The 21587-nt window shown below is 37.5% G+C and overlaps 1 protein-coding gene and 1 long non-coding RNA gene across 4 annotated transcripts in view; one reads left to right on the top strand and one right to left on the bottom strand.

Moving 5' to 3' along the window:
- The window catches only part of LOC106867544 (alpha-2C adrenergic receptor), a 343342-nt gene that overhangs the window by 254637 nt on the left and 67118 nt on the right, over positions 1-21587 (top strand). The window lies entirely within an intron of this gene.
- LOC149132618 (uncharacterized) overlaps positions 17881-21587 on the bottom strand; it is a 76732-nt gene continuing 73025 nt past the window's right edge. The window contains exon 2 of the long non-coding RNA XR_016244207.1: positions 17881-18241. This is a non-coding gene — a long non-coding RNA (uncharacterized LOC149132618). The remainder of the gene's footprint in view (positions 18242-21587) is intronic.

The raw sequence follows: 21587 nt of genomic DNA, 5'->3' as shown, positions 1-21587 counted from the left end.
GTAATCCAAGAAATCGATCCCAGTTCTTACTATGCAAGCCTGATACTTATTCAAATTCATCTGTTGCTGAACCGCTAGGTTGAGGGATGCTAACAAACCAACACCAGTTGTCAAGCGTGGGATATAGACACACACTCACTCACTCCCTTTCACACACACAGTTTCTCTCTCTTTCTCTTTCTCTCTCTCTCACACACACAGTTACATTGAGATATAGTACAGTTCTATATTTAAGAGATGAGGAATTATGTACATTATTTATATTATTTACATTTGACGGATATTTGTCCTCATCTTGTTTGTTGTTAACACAACGTTTCAGCTGGTATACCCTCCAGCCTTCATCAGGTGTCTTGGGGAAATTTCGAACCTGGGTTCTCATTCCCAGGTTCGAAATTTCTCCAAGACACCTGATGAAGGCTGGAGCGTATATCAGCCGAAACGTTGTGTTAACAACAAACAAGATGCGGACAAATATCAAATGTAAATAATATAGACATATAGTTTACCGTTCCCTTGAAGTAGGATCAACAAAAAGTATTCCCTGTCCTAGAGCAAACCATGTGTCCAAAGCCTCAAAATTGCTTGAAGACAAAAGGAGCGTCATCAAAATGTGCTTAAACACGTGTCTCAATGGTAAGAAACTATTACTAGCTCTTATTTTAATACAATATACATTAAATGTATACAGTCATGTCTCTGACTGCTATATTGTGCCGTTATATGTTTCTAACCGTTAACTGTAACATATGTAGGTCAGTGATGTATTTTAAATATGCACACACCTACACACACACATGTATGTGTGTGTGTGTATGTGTGTGTGGGGGTATAAACAATTCTGCTTATTCCATTTTGTGTTCGAGAGAGGGTTAAGGTTTTTAATTAATCTTAGCTATGGAACGTAATGGGTGCCGTAATAACAAAAACCTTGAAGTAATAAGAAAACCGTTCGACTGTTATACTTTCCGCTTTAAATAGTTTCTGCTAAGGAAGGAAATGAAAAAAGCAATCGTAATCTCTAACGTTATAATATGACCCTTTTTCACTTTGGACAATCTTAACTGCGTAAGTAAATCTAAAGCATAATTGGAATCTTTTACATTATGGAAACCGTTTGAGCAGTATCTCACGCTACAAGCTATTCCATCTATGGAACGACATCTAAGATATAACCGAAATTATTAGCGTTTTAAAACAGTGTTATGGATATCAATCAATATATTGTTATGAAAAGAAAATATTTATTTCTTTATTGCCCATAGGGGGCTAAACATAGAGGGGACAAACAAGGACAGACAAAGGGATTAAGTCGATTACGTCGACCCCATTGCGTAAGTGATACTTATTTAATCGACCTCAAAAGGATAAAAGGCAGATTCGACTTGGGCGGAATTTGAACTCAGACGGTAACGGCAGACGAAATACCGCTAGGCATTTCGCCCGGCGTGCTAACGTTTCTGCCAACTCGCCGCCCAGTAAAAAGAAAATATGAAAAAAAACAGAAAACGGTGTAATTTCCATAGTTTTTGAAAGGGGTCATTGACGTACTTGCTTAACTCTCTTGTCACCATCTTTCGTGTGTGTGTGTGTGTGTGTGTGTGTGTGTGTGTGTGTGTGTGTGTGTGTGTGTGTGTGTTATACATTTGCAAGAAGTGGGATGTCTGGGTCGTTTAAGGTAGCCAGCTGGCAGAAACGTTAGCACGCCGGGCTAAATACTTAGCAAGGGGGAATCGATTACATGATGGTATTAATGTTTGGTATTGGTATTAATGTTTGGCATAAGGCCTGCAAATTTAGAGGAGGGAATAAGTCCTTAACATTGACCCACATGCTTAACTGGTACTTTTTTTTTATCGACCCCCAAAATGATAAAAGTCGAAGTAGTCCTCGGTGGTATTTGAAATCAAAACTTAAAGTCAGACGAAATGGCGCTGAGCGTTTTGTCCTGTCCAGTGCGCTAACCATTCTGCTAGATCACCGCCTTATGTTTATACGTCTTAAAGACACGCACGTATATGTCGATGGATAGACAAATAAATTGATATATAGCAAGACAGAAAAAGAGAGAGATGCCTAAGCTAATGTTAGTTTTAAAGTCTCTTTATTCTTAAAAAATCGGTCTGTCATGAACACTGGCCTGACATGCAACTCTAATATTATGTTCAGATGTTCCACATCCATTCTAGAATATATCCAATGATCTTCTATTATTTCTTCAAGTTTACTCTTGTCTTATATTTTGTTTTTGATATCATTATATTTCTCTCGCCATTTATTTATCTCATCTCTTCGTAGACATACTTCACTTTGGTGTATCCTATCCATATGTGTTTTCTGCCATTTCTATACAAATATCCCTACTAAATACCGTGATCTCTTTATATGTTGCTCAAGTGGTTATTATCTATAGATTTTTTGTTTTTGTTAATATTATTTTTGCATGCATTCCATTATAAACAATGGTTTTATGACCTACTTCGGTTCCTGATATTATTCAAACGTTGTAAAGTTCCTCCATTAGCGAGGATTTATTTTTAGATTTTATCCTTCCATGCTTTTCTTCTGTCATTCAGGTATATCTTTATTCTCTATCATCTCATTGTAATATTTAGTATAGTTAGTTATCTTGTGAGATACCTACCCCATAGTTAGCATTTAGAACGTCCATAAAATCGGGATACATCAAACGCGTTTTTCATATTCTAACCACACAAGGCTTCAATTAATGCTTCCCACTGTTGCTAGATTCAGTTATGGCTCGGCTTTATTTCCTAATATTAGAACATTCCAGTAATAAGCTACTTTCACGTCTGCGTCCATTGGATCCATATTGAATAATTTCTTCAGATGTGTATTTATTTGACAAGTGACATTATACATAGTTGTGCTTAGGAACAGAATCATAACAGCCATTTTGTAACACCGTTTATCTACACACACACACACACACACACACACATATATATATATGCATATATGCATAAATTAAGAAATGGAATCAAACGCAGGTGTTATTCAAATCATTTTATACTTCCAACATACGTTTCGAAAAGACATATTTAATTTATTTTTCATTGTTATTCGTACACATTGACAAAATATACATACATACACGCGTGTGTGTGTGTGTGTCTGTGTGTGTGTATAGCGTGTCCCAAAAGTCACTGGCGGATTTCAATTTTTAATAACTTCTTTAACTTTACAAATAAATGCAGGACGAAGGAGCTGGTTTCTAACAATGCAGATAGCAAAACCAATGTCATATTTATAATTGCGATGACTCTTGCATATTTTACTGTTCTATTTACGGATTGTATTTGTAATGTGCGAATCAACTCTGGTCGAATTTATTTTCTGAAAAACATAGCTTCTCGAAGTAATCACTTTAGTATTTACTCACAATATTATTGGTATGACTGTGAATCGATAGTAAGGATATAGAAAGAAGCTGGAGGTTTCGAAGCAGTTGTCCAGAGTTGTCTATATATGCATTTATGTATGTATGTATGTATGCATGTATGTATGTATGTATGTATAGACGAATGGATAAATGAATAGATGGACGTACGTACGTATGTATATATGTTTGTATATATGTATTTTTGTATGTATCTGTTTATCTATCTGTCTATCAAGCCACCTACCTGCCTATCTCTTTCTTTATTTATATGTACATACATACATATAGTATATGTGTGTGCCTGTGTGTGTGCGCGTATGTGCGCTTCTCATTATCCTTTTCTTCTCGTTGCCTTACTTCCATTTACACTGAATGAAGTATCTTTAATTTGAACAAAAATACACTGGAGAATAAGAATTCCTGATCCACTAACATCTAGTTGTCCAGTGCTAATTTACAAAACTCTTAACAACTAATTCTTCAATTATCTTGACAAGAACATTAGACATAATGACTATAAAGATATATTTGTGTTGTAAATGGTCATTGTGTTATTTAAATAACACAGTAACATATAACTGTTATTTAGAATATTTTTAATTTAAAGATACAGCCAAAATGTTCTTCCATACACTACAGGAGAACTTGTACATATTAGTAAACATGTATCGAATTATATTGAATAACCAGCCAGTCAAAGCGGCGAACTGGCAAAAACGTTAGCACGCCGGGCGAAATGCTTAGCGGTATTTCGTCTGCCGTTATGTTCTGAGTTCAAATTCTGCCGAGGTCGACTTTGCCTTTCATCCTTTTGGGGGTCGATTAAATAAGTACCAGTTACGCACTGGGGTCGATATAATCGACTTAATCCGTTTGTTTGTGCCCTCTGTGTGTAGCTCATTGTGGGCAATAAAGAAATAAGAAACGTTAGCACACCGGTCAAAATGCTTAGCGGCATTTCGTTTGCCGTTACGTTCTGAGTTCAAATTCCGCCGAGGTCGATTTTGCCTTTCATCCTTTCGGGGTCGATACATTAAGTACCAGTTACGCTCTGGGTTCGATGTAATCGACTAAATCCCTTTGTCTGTCCCCTCTATATTTAACCCCTTGTGGGCAATAAAGAAATAAGAAACGTTAGCAACGCCGGGAGAAACGCTTGACGGTATTTCGGTCTTTACGTTCTGAGTTCAAATTCCGCCGAGGTCGACTTTACCTTTCATCCTTTGGGGGGGGGGGGGGGGGGGGGGGCGATAAATTAAGTACCAGTTAAGTACTGGGGTCGATCTAATCGACTGGCCCCCTCAACAAAATTTTCGGGCCTTGTCCCAAGAGTAGAAAAGGATAACTAATCAGTTATTAACGCTACCATCTAACACCTTGGTTGAATTGGCGTGGGGTCTACTCTGTCACAAGCATCCGAGTCATATTTGTGGTCTTCTTACATGTCTCGGTATCCATATAAAAGATTCTGGCACATTTAGGGCAACTATCTACGCTTTGGTCTGATGGGGGTCATGACCATGACTCATTCATGTTTCGGCCTTTATTATCTACCGAAGCTGCTCTTACTCAAAATTTCTTGTACCAGTTTGGATGCAATATCGCCACACTTCTCTTAGATGTTTCATCTCTTAGTTTCTTCTCTTAATATCTGTGTCAAAATGATCATAAATAAAACAACGAGTAAAGGAGACATGTTGTCTCTTTGAAATATCTCTCTTTTGATATTTAACATTCCTAAGTTCCGTCCATAAGATTTGAGCTCAATCTTCTAGGCTTCCGTGCTTTTTCTCGAAGTAATTCTTGATATTCTTTGCAATCCCAAGTATGTTCAAGCCTTCAATGGCTCACAAATACATTATCACGTCATAGGCGTTGCAGTATTCTATCCAAACCACTGCTAAATTTGCCTTCCTTTGCTTAAAATCTTTCATCATCATTTATCTTTGAAGTAACCGGTCTTTAGTTCCCTATAACTCCATTTAAAACCTTCCTGCACAACAGAGAAAATTCCGTTATCATCAAGAAAGGTTCATATTCCATCAGCGATCATTCTAGTGAGCAGCTTCCATATCAGTTGGAGGCCTGATATGGCTCTGTAATTATATCCTTAACATTTCCTTTTAAAACACCCTTCTAGCCTATTACTGTTCGTCCAGTAGTTATTCAATCAGGATTCTCTTCAATTCCGCTCAGCACTGCATTAAACTGTTCTGTTATTCATTGCTGGCACCTTATTAGCTTCTTTATCCAATATTCTGAATACCTTCAGGTCCAGCAAGCGTTCCAATTACTCGTCTTTCTACATAGTTGTCACATATTTTCTTCACCTTTTCTAATTACTCCTGTAGTTGGTAAGAAACAGGACGCATTCAGCTTTTATGCAGCCCTTCTTTTCCCTATGTCGCACTCAAAAATATTATCATTCTCCCTCGTCCTATTATTATTATTATCATCATCATCATTACCTTTTAGTAGTTATAGTAGTAGTGGTAGTAGTAGTACAACTACTACTACTACTAAAGTGGCGAGTTGGCAGAAACGTTAGCACGCCGAGCGAAATGCTTAGCGGTATTTCGTCTGTCTTTACGTTCTGAGTTCAAATTCCGCCGAGGTCGATTTTGCCTTTCATTCTTTCGTGGTCGATGAATTGAGTACCATTAGCGTACTGGGGTGAATCTAATCGACTATTCTCCTCATTTCAGGTCTTGTTCCTTTAGTGTCGTCTTCAATATTATTATTGTAACTCAAGAAAGCCAGCATCATATACCATCATATCGCTATGCACAAATTACTAAATAAATTACACTAGCCACCTTTAACAAGATCTCTTAACTTCAGAATGTAAAGTGGGTGTCTTTATAACGTTCTTGTGATAGCAACGAGTAACATTTAAACTATGTTTGTTCTTCTGCCGCTTTCCATGTCTTCATGTTTTTATACTGACGCATTTTGCCAAGACCAAGTGGTTCATCTCACTGTCCATGTTGACTGCATGTGTCCAAATTACAAGTATGTCAAATATAATATTAGCAGAGAGATTTTCCCAAGGTTAGCAATTGCGAAAATTAGGGGTCTTTTTTTAGTTATGCTAGCCGAAAGCTTTCAGAGTGCTTGAAGACGTACCACGTAATCGGAGCTGCAACAAAGGTTCTCCCTAAGATGTCTTTATACAGGGTGTCCACAAGGTCTGGGTACACGGAGTAAATAAAATCATAACATAAACAATTAAATATAAGAAATAATAATTTCTTAAAGTATGTGTTAATCTCCATGGAACCAAGACTTTGTGGACACCCTGTAGATCATGCACAAATACATGTGCATGTGCGTGCGTGCGAGCGTGTGCGCGCGCACGTGTTGTGGTTTGTGTGTATGTGAGAGAGAGTAGGAGAGAGAGAGAGAGAGAGAAAGAAAGAGGGGAGAGCGTGTGTGTGTGTGTGTGTGTGTGTGTCCGCGCACGTTACAAACCGCTGGCATAAATGTTTTAATGGGATGATGCCCGCTGACAAGAACATCTGCTCGCAACAGCCTCAACTACAAAACAAACACGGCCTTGATTATTTTCAAACACGAAAATCGATTTTAAGTAAAAGAAACAAACAAACAATGAATAAAATTAAATAATCGATGTTTCCAATTAGACATTTGAGTTGACAAAACAGCGTTGCTAACATTAAGCCAAAGGCGAAAATATATTACTGTTTCGAGCAGACTGTCGGTCGTTCTTATACACCGCAGGTTCAATGCGCTACTCCACATTGTTGAAGCGCGCAAATGATGTGACTGTTGGCTTGGTGTCCACACCTATGGCGTATAACTGAGCGAAAGTATAGCATCCGTTCCTTAACAGAGGGCCATTCTGTCTCAACGTTACTCATCTACAGCTGAGTAAAATAAAGCAAAATGAAATGAGTTTTGCTGAAGAAAACAATGCACCTCCCGATCCGGGAATCGAAATCATGATCTCAGAATTCTGGGTGCATTACTCTAAGTCCTTGGCCATGCGTCTTATAAACGAGCATTCACAGAGCGCAAAACTCCGCCAAGGCAACACCAACGTCCACTCAACGATTAGTCCGAGATGACTTTTAGAATGAGAATATCTGAAATAAATTGGACTGCTCTCACGAACGAGGCAGAATCGTTAGCACATTGGACGAAAAGCTTAGCAGTATTCCGCCGAGTTCAACTTTGCATTTCAGGCTCTCAGGGACAATAAATTAAGTACCAAAGAAACACTGGCGTCGATATAATAGACTACCTCCCTCCCCACAAATTCCAGGACTTGTATCTACAATAGAAAGGTTAGAGAAGGCGGAGAGCTGGTAGAATCGTTAGCACGCTGGACAAAATGCTTAGCACTATTTTGTCTGTCTTTAAGTTTTTAGTTCAAATGCTTAATTTCTAATCTGATCACGGAACTCAAATAACTACAGTTAGATATTAGAAACAGTGGTTAAATCCAGAGGAATGCTTACTGGACTGGTAGATATATCTCTTCTTTAGTAAAGCAACTTGTCAAAAGAAGAATAGAAAAAGACAAAAGAAAGAAAACAAAAAAGAAAGGAGGAAAGAAAATGGTAACACTATTAGAAGAGGTAGCTAGCTCTGTCAGAATGATAAACTACGACTCAAAAATGGTTGTTACCCTTTCCCTGAAGCACAATACAGATAGATGCAAGTCAGCGGGTTTGAAATTATGAAGCATTTCGCTTCAGTTTTTCTACATTATTATTAACTACCATTAATCTCCATTATAGATTACACACAAGAACAGAGTTATCCCTCCTTTTTCTCCCTCTCCGTTTCTCACTCTCTTTCACTCTGTCTTCCCCTATATATATATATATATATATATATATATATATATATACATACACATACACACACACACACACACGTATATGCGTTTGTTTCTGTGTGCCGTTGTTCTCTCCGTTAATGAAATATCCTAAAACGTCTTACATCTCCATACGAAATTGCACAATTTCTATTTCCTGACAACCTGGCCGCTTTGTTCGTTCATGACAATTTCATTTCAAATATGTCATTCAAGGCTACTACAAACTTATCAATTTCCATTGGAAATTCGCTTAGATACTTATGTAGCATTAAACGCATGAAGTACCAGCTTTCATCTTGTTCGTAACCATCTATTTTATAACTCTAGTTTTTGTAGTTTATGCTTTATCTCATTTTTCATACATACACACACACGTACACACACATATATATACACGTGTGTGCGCGCCCGCAGGTGTGTGTATTTGTGCGTGTATATATACGCACACACACACAAACACTTATATATACATCCAATTATATACATGTATATATATATGTGTGTATATGTACGTGTGTGTGCGCGCGCAGGTGTGTGTGTGTATTTGTGCGTGTATATATATACGCACACACACGAACACATATATATGCGCGCGCATGTATGTCTGTGTGCGTGTATCTATATATGTGTGTGTATATATTTAACTGTTCTGTGTATGTGTATATATATATATTCATCACACCGTTTGTGCTCTGCTCGTTTTATCGCTCGCTATTTCTCAGTTGATAGTTTCCGTCATCATCTTAAATCTTTCAATATAACTTGTTTATACCATGATTCCTTCTGTTTTTACTACATTTATATACATGTTTTATACACATTTTATTCACTGACCTTAGTTTCTATATCCTTCCGATCATTATTCTTATTTCTGTACATGTTCTTTATATATTTATATATATATTACTTTTATTATATTTTTACTTCTATTACAACTTCTCCAGAAACATTTCTATTTTCTCCATATATTACTTAAAACTAATTTCTTTCTTCTTTTTTTTCTCTGTTGCTTTTATTCGTTTGACGATTTGTATCTCGCGTAAATATCTATCTTGCAATCGTTTCTGATATCACCGTTTGTTGTTTGCAGTTCTTTTTCTTGTCACTATTTTAGTGTTATTTATTTTTATCATCTTGTTGTCATTGGTCATGATGTAAACAGAGATAGTGTTCAATGATATCAACTGGAATATTCTAGGCACAAGACCCGAAATTTGGGGGTAGGGGTCCAGTCGATTAGATCGACCTCAGTATGTAACTGGTATTTGATTTATCAACTCCGAAAGGATGAAAGGCAAAGTCGACCTCGGCGGAATTTGAACTCAGAACATAAAAACTGACGAAATACCGCTAAGCATTTCGCCCGGTGTGCTAACGTTTCTGCCAGCTCGCCGCTTTAAATTCGAATCTACTCTAGGCACAAGGTCCGAAATTTTGGGGAAAGGAGCCAGTCGATTAAATTGACCCCAGTACGCAACTGGTACTTAATTTATCGACCCCGAAATGATGAACGGCAAAGTCGACCTCGGCGGAATTAAAATGTATCGGGCGGTCAAGTGATATAGTAAAACCGAGTTGACCAATGTGCTCTCCTAGAAGACTGAAGTCGAAACACGTGCTCTCAATGCGACTTTTTAAATCACACACCTATGTCTGCACGTAACACAACCGTTGCATAATATTAGTTTTAAATTTTAGCACAAAGCCAGTAATGTGGGCGTAGGAGATTAAGTCGATTTCATCAACCACAGAATTCAACTGGTACTTATTCCTCGGCGGAATTTGAATTCAGAACGTGTTAGTTCGACAGTGTTGGTTTACCGTATTCATTTGACGAGTGTTAGGTTAACAGTCAATAGTTGAACGGTGAATATCGTAATATCGCACCGACGTTCGAGCAGTCCGGAGTGCGTTCTGCAATAGGTTATTTTTAGATAACCACAGCCAACTGTTTATTTGTGTAATACCATTTTACACCAGACGTGTATAAGCACGTCATAACAGAACGTAAAGATGAATGAAATGCCGCTGAACATTTAACTTGCTCACTGCCTGCTATCGCATAATATTAACGCCTTTTTATTAATTTAACATTCTAAATTCATCTCTTTCCATTTCGACGATATCTTTTCCAATGATTAGGTCTCATGTCGTGTTCGTGTCTCTGCATACCACAGACAAATACGATCCATCCGATGAGATTTTAAACAGTTGCCGTCTGTTCAGTATCACCCAAAAAGAGTTGGATTGATCCAAGGCTATTGTAAAACAGAGTTACACAAGACGCCATTGATGGAATCAAATCCGGGATCTCATGCTTGCAAAACGAACTTATTAATTATTTGACTAATCTTTTTTTACTCTAGGCACAAGGCCCGAAATTTTGGAGGAGGGGTCAGTCGATTAGATCGACCTCAGAACGCAACTGGTACTTAATTTATCGACCCCGAAAGGATGAAAGGCAAAGTCGACCTCGGCGGAATTTGAACACAGAACGTAAAGACAGACGAAATGCCGCTAAGCATTTCGCCCGGCGTGCTAACGTTTCTGCCAGCTCGCCGCCCTAAATCAATTGGCTAATCATTGTCAGTCAAAAGAAAACCAGTGAAAATTATAAAATATTTTTCAGTCTGAAAATATTTTCCCTATTTGGTGCATCTTACGAGGTTTCTTCTAGAAACAGTAAAATTTTCTCTTTAGAAGAATTTGAGTTATAGCTAGTATATATATCTATGGGAGAACAGAAAAACCAATAATGGACAGATAAAGAATTATAGGGTGTAACTTTCTCCTTCTGCAATTGCATTTTAAGTATCGTTAAAGCAATCATGGTCAACCTTCGTCCCGTGAGACTATCTAAATGTCATGCCTAACGAAAAATTACTTTACATTATTTACATTTGACGGATATTTGTCCTGATTTTGTTTGTTGTTAACACAACGTTTCGGCTGATATACTCGCCAGCTTTCAAAATGAGGAGAAATATCCGTCAAATGTAAATAATGTATATAATTCCTCATCTCTTAAATATACAACTGAAAAGTTACTTTGTATTATTTCTTCTTATGCAGCCGTTTATGTTGAGGACCAACATTATAATGTTAGAATCAATACCAAATGTTGAGCCATGTCTTATGCAGTCCGTTTGTTGTAAACAAAAATTGAAGAAAATCCCTCGCAATATTTGTTCCGAATTGCTGCTCACCAATTTCAAATCCCACTTAGGGTATCGCATGTTATATATATATGTATATATATTTACACTTCGTGGTCCATTAAACATGTTCAACAGAAGGTAATGAATTAGCCGAGATCTAAGAACCTTGGACGGGAGGAATTTGCGAAATTTGTTTTGGCTGTTTTTGTTTCAATTTCAAATCCCACCTTAACCAAGTTGCGTGATGGATTTAACCCATCATTCTGTTTAGCGTCACACCTAACCCCTTTGGAGCTTTTAGCGCAACGCACACTTTTTACGAGTACCGGGGACGAGCCTCGTACTTAGAGATACTATATGCTCAACGCTCACTCCAACTAGCGTCGCGGACCCTGAAGAAGGTCATCATGTGCATTGATTTCCTTCCTGACTAAAAGATTTTAAAAGATAATATAACAGAATAGGAAAAACCAAACCACTTTAGTTAAATACAGAATACGATGTCGTGTAATACGGGATAGGAAAAGTCTATTGGAGTTCAACGTTGTTTAATTCGGTAGAAAGCAGAATAGTATTTTGTTTGGCGTAGTTCCACCACTTCCATGCATCAAGTAGATATTACTTATTACTTTTGATGCCTCAAGGCCGCAAACATATGCAAAATTTCCATTGTTTCCATATTAAATTGATTATTTCTTTCGTTCAGATGGATTTAGTTTGTTTGTCTTACACCGCATGATGTTTTAAACGTTGCCAAACAAGTTCTGCAACAAAGATTCAGCTGGCATCTAGATAAATGTCACAACTTTGCTGCTTTTTGTTGTTATTGCTGCTGCTGCTGCTGCTGCTGCTGGTGTCTTTGTCTTTGTTCTTGTTGTCGTTGCCGTCGTCAGCGATGTTAGTTTAACATTTCTGCTTCTTTGGTTACATCAATTGTTGATATTTTGCTTATTATTGTTGTTGAGTAACCTATGTCAACATTGAGTAAATGAAAGAGAGAGAGAGACAGAGAATGGGAGTAAGAAATCGGCAGTCGGTGAGAGAGATTGAGAGGGTGTGAAACAGACTAACGAAAACAAGTAGCAGAAGAGATTAGCTATCTTCTTCAACAACATCAATTATCACAGAATTAGTCAAATAATTCATTGATATCAACTGAAGTGTTTTCATTCAATACAAGGACGTGAAAATGTCCGCCATAGCTGTTTACCTGTTCTTCGAAAATACTTTTATTTACTAACAAATAAAAGATATTCTGCGTAATCACTCGACAAGAAAATCATGAGAGCGGCGGACAGAACGTCTTGCAGCATTCGTTCTATTTGTGACGATGTAAAGACATTTAAGGTACTCCACACAATTTAAGTTAATGGAGGCAAGCGGCTTAGTGGTTAGGAGTGTTAGAATCATGATCGTGAGATTGTGGTTTCGATTTCAGAACCGGGTGGTGCGTTGTGGTTTTGAGTAAAACATTTCATTTTTATGTGGCTCCAGAGCATTCGGTTGGCAAGAATGAGTAATCCAATGACGGACCGGCGTCCTGTCCAGGTGGCGGAATTTAAACACCATGGAAACCTGCTTTTGAGTTAGGGTGACGCGCGAAGGTAACTTTACTATTTTTACTAATTGAAGTTAGTACTCAGTAATCTGAAATTGATTAAATGTTATATCCTCACACCCGATCCCCATGCCGACCTGCACTCGAGATCACCTACTACCACTACTACCACTGATGATGATGCTGTTGCTGCTACTGCTTCTTCTGCCGCTGCTACAACAATGTCACCACTGTTACTGATGCTACTACTACCGACAATAACACAACCACAATCACCACTACAATACCACTGCTTTTGTTGCTGCTGCTGCTACTACTACAGCTAATACTACTACTTCTACAACTACTAAAACTACTACTACTATCGACAACACTACAGTTAGTATTGCTACCACTTGTCAAGCGATGCTGAGGGGACAGACGCACAAACAAACAAACACACACACACACATATATATACAACGGGCTTCTTTCAGTTTCCGTCTACCAAATCCACTCACAAGGCTTTGGTCGGCCCGAGGTTATAGTAGAAGACACTTGCCCAAGGTGCCACGCAGTGGGACTGAACCCAGAACCATGTGGTTGGTGGGCAAGCTACTTACCACACAGCCACTCCTACGCCTTCGTTAAATTTCTATGTGAAGTACATCATCGTTTTACTTAATTAAAGTACCCTTTCCACTTTAAAAAGATAGCGTGCGATTTGAAGAAAATGCAGCTGTTAATTCTATCTTGCCGAATGACTATGTAAAGGCCCTCTTCTCGGCACGTACATTCTGCACCTCGGAATATTCTGTCGTTTGCGTGCTGTCGGTAGCAAATCATATGCCTTTGAGCTAAAATTGGGAAATCATTATCTGTAGCGCGTTAGATTTCCGTTTTCCATTTCCAACTACCAGGTGAGCTGTCCATTATCAACCTGGCTGATGATCAGTCTTTTAATTAGGAATGACCTCGCGATCGTTGCAAGCCTTTATTATACACACGCACATAATCTCACAAATACACACACGCAAACATGCAACAGACACACACAAAAAAACAAACAGATGCAGGTATATATATATATATATATATATATACACACACACATATGTATATATATACACACACACACACACATATATATATACACACACACACACATATATATATATATACACACACACACACATATATATATACACACACACACACATATATATATATACACACACACACACATATATATATACACACACACACACATATATATATACACACACACACACATATATATATACACACACACACACACATATATATATATATATATATATATATATATATATCCACCCACCTATATACATTTTTTATATACACACTTGGACCCCTCCCACAAACACACACACACACACAGGTGTACGCATATACCCATATATATATATATATATATATATATATTTTAACACAGTCTATAGATTTGTGGGTATGTTCGTTTTCTGGGAAACGATTCTCGAGTCTTTCATTTAAATTATTTACATTAACGTTCTTTAGTGACCTGATTGCTCTTTGGAACGACCAAGTAGCATTTGTGTAATTTGAACTTATATTTGGAAAAACTTTTCAATAAGTTCCTCGACCATTTTTCTGAAAGCTATCAGGAAGTAAATAATTTTTTGCAAATTCCGGTATAAACGTAATCTACAATACATGCGATACATTTGGGCACTTTCATTAATAGATAATCATTTTTCAGAAAGTTGTGATGAAACAAATTCGATGGGGTAAATATTTGTAACTATGCTCTACATTTTCTGAGTGATTGAGTACTATTAATCGTATAAAAGCAATTATGACAAATCTATCGATTTTGAATCACGGCATCTGGAAAGGCAACGTCATACCAGCTCTATCATATATGCATCCATAACATTCTTTACCTGAGTTTATGTATGTGTATGCATGTGTATGTGTGTCCTGTGTGTGTGTTTGCATATCCACATTTTGCAGCTTAAAGTACAACGATTTCGATATTTCAATCTCTATTAGTTTCTATTGGCCGTAGACCGAGATCCTGGATAAAGGTCTTAGACAGTTCGGTTTGGCTTTGAAAGGGAGAGTAACTAAGTTGGGATAAAGATCAGAATGGTCAATGGGTTGAGGAGAGCTATTTTTTAAAGGTACAGCAGATGTGACAAAAGCCTATTGGTTTCGGTAATACGTATCGCATGACTGTTGTGTTTTGTCGTACTCGAGAGAACATATGACGTGATGGAAGTGGCTTTTTTAATGTTACGTGTAGAAGATATAAATCCATTTGGTCATCCAACAGAAACGATCTCGAAATCACATGGCTGTGCATGTCCAGCTATTTAATAATGCTGTGGCATACGCAGAGATTACTAGACGGTGTGAAGCTGAGTTCAAATTAATTTAAAAACAGCTCGACTTCTTGACAGAGCTGCTGCAATGTCACATGCGTAGACTCATAATTTGTATCTGGCAAGAATAACATTTCATGGTAGACATTTATTCCTATACGGTTGATAGACTGTTAATACTTGCATTACACGTCTAGAAAACACCACAGAACTTTACCGATATAATTTGGTGACAGAGGAAGCGAAGGGACACCCCAAATATTACATAGGTAATTCAGAAGATAGCGGCCGTGTTTAAGAAAAGATTAAAGCATTCTACGCCTGTCTTACGGATATTCTATTTATCATTTCCTAGCAGCGTTTAGTTATAGACAAATATATTCTACGCCTGCTTTAGATATAAACCGTACAGCATTTCCTATAAATTGATAAATGCATTACAAATAATATATATAACATTTACCAGCAACGTTTAGTAACAGATAAAGACCTTTCTACACATGCTATACAGAAAAATATGTATATCATTTCCCATAAGCGTTGAATAATAGATACAAGCACTTTTATATTTGCTTTATAGAAAATCTCCGTATTATTTCGCAAAAGCATTCAGAAATAGATGACCAAAAATGTACTCTACGTCAGTTTTAGCGACAAGAATCTTAATCTTTAAATCGTTTGCCAGCCCACTCCAATGCCCAAAACAAAAGAACTGTTTCGACGTTCCTTCAAAAGCGCAAAGTGTTTCCTCCTCGTTCTAAACTTTTACACAGACCTTGCTGACGCATGATGAATGGAACTTCACGTCATAAGACTACGTGATAATCTAAAAGGATCGAGTGGCATTTAAACCGATCAACCTTACACATCATTCCTTCTCAATCTGTTGATCCGTTGATGAGTGCACTCCAACATTTGCATTACTCTGTATGTGTGTCTGAGAGAGAGAGCCTGTGCGCTCTACCGCGTTTATCTCTCTCTCTCAGTGTGTGGCTCTGTGTGTGTTTCTATGAGTGCGTGCCTGAATATTTTATGTTTTTATACCGAAGGAAAATGACAGGCTGAAATGAAAATAAGGTGAAAAGCCATTTTCGATCTTTGTGCAATATATATAGTTTATATATTTCTATAAGTATGCGCCTCCAGACATTTCTACCCACACAAACACGTGTGTGGGGGGTGTTGCCTTTGTGTGTACATTTGTGCATGAAGGAGTTTATTTTGGACGAATATAAATATCACACACACACACACACACACACACACACACACACACACACGTTTATGCATAAAAGTACATATACGCATATATTACACACGTATATATAGATACATACGTATAGAATCACACACATGTACATTTATATACACACATATATATGTGTGCATATATTAAAATACCTGCACATAGACTCACCTATCCCCAAACATACACATATATGCATCCATAAATATGTATACCTGAGTTTATGTATGTGTATGCGTGTTTGTGTTAGAGTATCCGCATTTTGCAGCTTAAAGTACAACGATTGCGATGTTTCAATCTCTATTAGTTTCTATTGGCCAAATTTACTGAATTCGTTGGCAGCCAAAATTCTTAATCGGAAGAAGTTGCCACACCAGTGATTTCACACGCTTCGCATTATATATAATTTTATTACATATGTCAGCCAATATTTACAAAGTTAGTTGTTGTTGTTGCTGTTGTTAATATTGTTGTTGTTGTTGTTACTGCTGTTGTGGTGCTGTGTCGCTAGGGTTTCTCTTCTCGTTGTTGTTTACCGCCATCTTCAGTCTCGCTCGGCCATGATCAAATGTGTTCTAACTATGGCCATCACCAGCGAACTAGAGTTTTCTTTTTTTTTTTTTTTTTTTTTTTGCTTTGCATTATTGAAATTCCGAGGATAAGTGTAATGTTATATTTCAGCAGTTAATGTTCCATTTGAGCAAGGCGGAGAGCTGGCACAACGGTAACACGCCAGACTAAATGTTTAGCAACATTTTGTCCGTCTTTAGGCTCCGAGTTCAAATCCCGCCGAGGTCAACCTTACCATTCATACTTTCGGGTCGATAAAATACGTACCAGTTGAATAATAGGGTCGATGTAATCGACTTATCCCCTTCCTGAACTTGCTTTGCCTTCTGCCAAAATTTGGAAACTTCAAACCAATGTTCCAGTTGAGGTCGGGTGGCCTAGTTGTTAGTGTGTCGCACTCACAGTGACGAGATCGAGGTTTCAATTCATAGACTGGGCTTAGCATTGTGTTCAAAAGCAAAAGACGGGTGTATAAACAACAAACAGATGTATTACGTTTAACGCTCAGAAAGTGGAAAAGTCTTTTACATTTCGAACCTACGCTCTTCGACAGAAAGGAACACAGAAATAAAAAGAGAAAATAAAATGTCATATATATATATATATATATATATATATATATATATATATATATATATATATATATATATATATATCATATTATATTACACATTAGATATGTGTAGTTATTCACTGTCTTTTCTCTCATCTTTCCCCTACATGTTTACGTATGTAATATGTCTACACTTAATGTTTGTTGTTGCTGTTGTGGATGCTGTCGTCGTCGTCGTCTTCGTTGCTGCTGTTTATGTTTAACCTGAGTTCAAATTCAACACTGCTTCAACCGATCTACGATCATAGATTCTTTGTTCCTCCACCACCTCCGTCTCCTCCTCCTACTCCTCATCATCATCATCATTGTCTTCATCAGTATGTACATCGTCGTCATAAACAGCATCACTTCAACATTCTCCTTTTCTTTTTCAGCCTCGTCCTTGTCCGTCGCCTTCGTCCATCCTCTCACACTGTCACTGGGACCGCCTTCTCTTGATTTCTCATTTTCTCTTCATGTCAACTAAATTGCCAGGCTATTTATACTGCAAAAGACGTATTATATGTCAAAGTGTACGTTTATCACATAATTACATCACCATAATAATAATAATCGTTATCAGCACCACCAACCATCAGCTTCATCAACATCATCACTGACATCATAATAATCGTTGTCGCCATGTATCATCATCCTTCTCATTTTTCTCATTACCGTCATCATCAACTTCATCATCCTCATTATCATCATCAGCAGTAGCAGCATGATCGTCGTCATCATTTTCATCATCCACATCTTCATCATAATCATCATCATTATCGGCTTCCTCGTCCTCCCCCTAATCCTCCTCATCATCGTCATCCTCTTCTTTATCTTCACCATATTCCTCCTCACAATCATCAACACCATCATCATCATCATCGCCGTCGTCATCATCCGTCTTGTCTCCATTTCTCTGCTCCTTTCATGTCTAAACGCCCACACCCCACCAACTATCTTCTGATTTCTCCTTTAATCCTCCAGAAAAAAGGAAACAAAAACGTTTCTCCGTCTCACAGAATTATCAATAAATATACCATTCAAAACCAATCTATGGTTCACACCGGATCCCCCCCCACCGCCCGCCCTCTACGTTCATTCATTAACGTCTTTGATTCCCTTTCTGTCTATTTTAATTAATTCAATTAACTTGTGTAGTTGTCCATGCTATTACTGAAACTTAACGTATTACAGGGGGACATATAGCAGCCAGAATATGGAAGCCTGTTACGTTATATTTAGCGGTTCAGCTTTGTGTCTCTTGGAACTAATCCAACACACACACACAATATATATATATATACACACAGACACACACATATATATATACCTATATATATATATATATGTATATATGTGTGTATAAATATGTATATATATACATACATATATATGCGTGTGTGTGGATCTGTGTGCGCATATATATTTATATGTAATATATATATGCGTTTATATATGTGTGTGTGTGTGTGTGTGTACGTGCTATGTGGTTTTGCGAGTGTGTGTATATCTAGATATAAATACGTATACACACGTTTGTATGTATGGATATATATATATATGCAATATATATGTGCGTATGTATATAAATATAAACACATACGAAGTGTTCTCGCTTCGATATTATATACCATTAATTCACAAAATACGGAACTGTCTTAAGTTCTTTGATAGCTAAGTATTTATAAACCCATCTAATTAATTTAATTAAATCATCTTACAAAACTCATCACCAACACCAACACAGTTTTGCAGACACAATACGAGCGTATACATTACGCACATACATGCATACACACACACGTATATACAACCAAATATACATTTAAATTTTATCCTCGTTTTAATAAGTTTATTGCTTATTCTAAATATCTGAAGATGTCAAAGTTGTATTTGAAATCAGTAAGTGCATTGATAATAACCGAGTTGTTGTGATTATGATTCTAATAATAATAATAATAATAGTCATTATTATTATTATTATTATTATTATTATTAAGGTTGAGAGCTGGCAGAATGTTTAGCACGCCGGGCGAAATACTTTTCGGCATTTCAACTGTCTTTAAGTTCTGAGTTCAAAATATGTTGAGGTCGACTTTGCCTTTCTACCTTTCGAAGTCGATAAACTAAAAGTACCAGTGAAATAATGGGAGTCGATGTAATCGACTAGTCCCCTCACCGAAAATTTCAGGCCTTGTGTCTATAGTAGAAAGGATTATTATTATTATTAAGGTGGAGAACAGAATCGTTAGAAAAATTCTAAATGGTATTTCGCCCGTCGCTACGTTAATTTTATGATTCGTCGGTTGCGACGACGAATGTTCTAGTTCATTCGATCAACGAAACAGTCTGCCCGTGAAATTAACGTGTGCTCCACATATATGCATCTCCTCAACGTAGTTCTCTGGGAGATTCAGCGTGACACAGAATATAAGGTTGGCCCCTTTCAACTCATTTTTTTACCGGCTGAATGGACTGGAGCAAAATGAAATAAAACGTATTGGTGAAGGACGCAATGTGCCATCGGGAATTGAACTCACAACCTTACGATCGTGAGCCGAATAGGCTAACCACTAAGCCACGTGGCACATCGACCAGTAATTAGAATATTTTTTTATGTAGTAAATATATAGTTCTTAAATTTATTTTTCTTCTTTGTAAGAACTCTTCTAATAATCTACACACAGCCATTTCAATACTTGATTTTTGGCACTCAGTCGCTTACGACGTCGAGAGTTCCAGTTGATCCGATCAACGGAACAGGCAGCTCGTGAAATTAACGGGCAAGTGGCTGAGCACTCCACAGACACGTGTACCCTTAACTTAGTTCTCGGGGAGATTCAGCGTGACAAGGCTGACCCTTTGAATTGCAGGTACAACAGAAACAGGAAGTAAGAGTGAAAGTTGTGGTGAAAGAGTACAGCAGGGTTCGCCACCATCCCCTGCTGGAGCCTCAGGTGTTTTCGCTCAATAAACACTCACAACGCCCGGTCTGGGAATCGAGACCGCGATCCTATGACCACGAGCCCGCTGCCCTAACCACTGGGCCATTGCGCCTCCACTCAATACTTGATACTGAACATATATTCTACACTACAAATTCAAGGGGGTGCCCCAGTAAGGTCGCCGTCCGATGGCTGAAACGGGTGAAAAAATAAAAGTCATTTAGACAAAATGAGTACACCCTTTATATGATTGTCACAACTGCTAGAAATAGACGCTAAATCTTAATATCTACATACGAGACCATTTTTATAAAAAAACAAAGAGCAACAAAATTGAGATGATACTTATTAAATACTGCGCTAACGTCAGATACTCCCTACAAAGACATGATAGTCACGGTAGGAATACCATTAATCATAGGTAGTTCGATCAGACATACCTTGGGGGCAAAATAAACCAACAACCACACGAACAACAGTAACGATGAAGACGACAAAGATGGCGACAATGCTGACGGCAAAACAAGCGATGTTGTTTGATTAAGCAAGCTCAGGTTTTTTTCAGCTACATATCCGCACTATGTAACTGGGAAAAAAAAGTTCAGCTTATATATTTTCTAACTGGAGGTAAATAACCTCAAGTCATTCGTATGTCTGTGAATATATTCAGAGATTCAGGCTTCTTATGTAGAGTTAATTACATTGAAAGCAGCTGGCTTATTGTTTTTCTTGTATTTGGTTTATCTTTGGAGGGAGGGATGGGCGTTTTAGTTTTTTCATTATTGTAATTTTTATTTTGGGTTTTTGATTTTCAGCGTGTACAAACAAGCAAGAACTACCATTGAGATAAATTCAATTGGAATATGTGTGTGTTCGAGCGTATGTATACATGTGTGTTTGTATGTA

Source organism: Octopus bimaculoides, chromosome 14 (genome assembly GCF_046866305.1).
Source record: "Octopus bimaculoides isolate indiv1 chromosome 14, ASM4686630v1, whole genome shotgun sequence".
Classification (NCBI taxonomy): Eukaryota; Metazoa; Mollusca; class Cephalopoda; order Octopoda; family Octopodidae; genus Octopus; species Octopus bimaculoides.
Note: the sequence above shows the minus strand (reverse complement) of the source record. Positions and strands in the feature narration are given on the sequence as shown.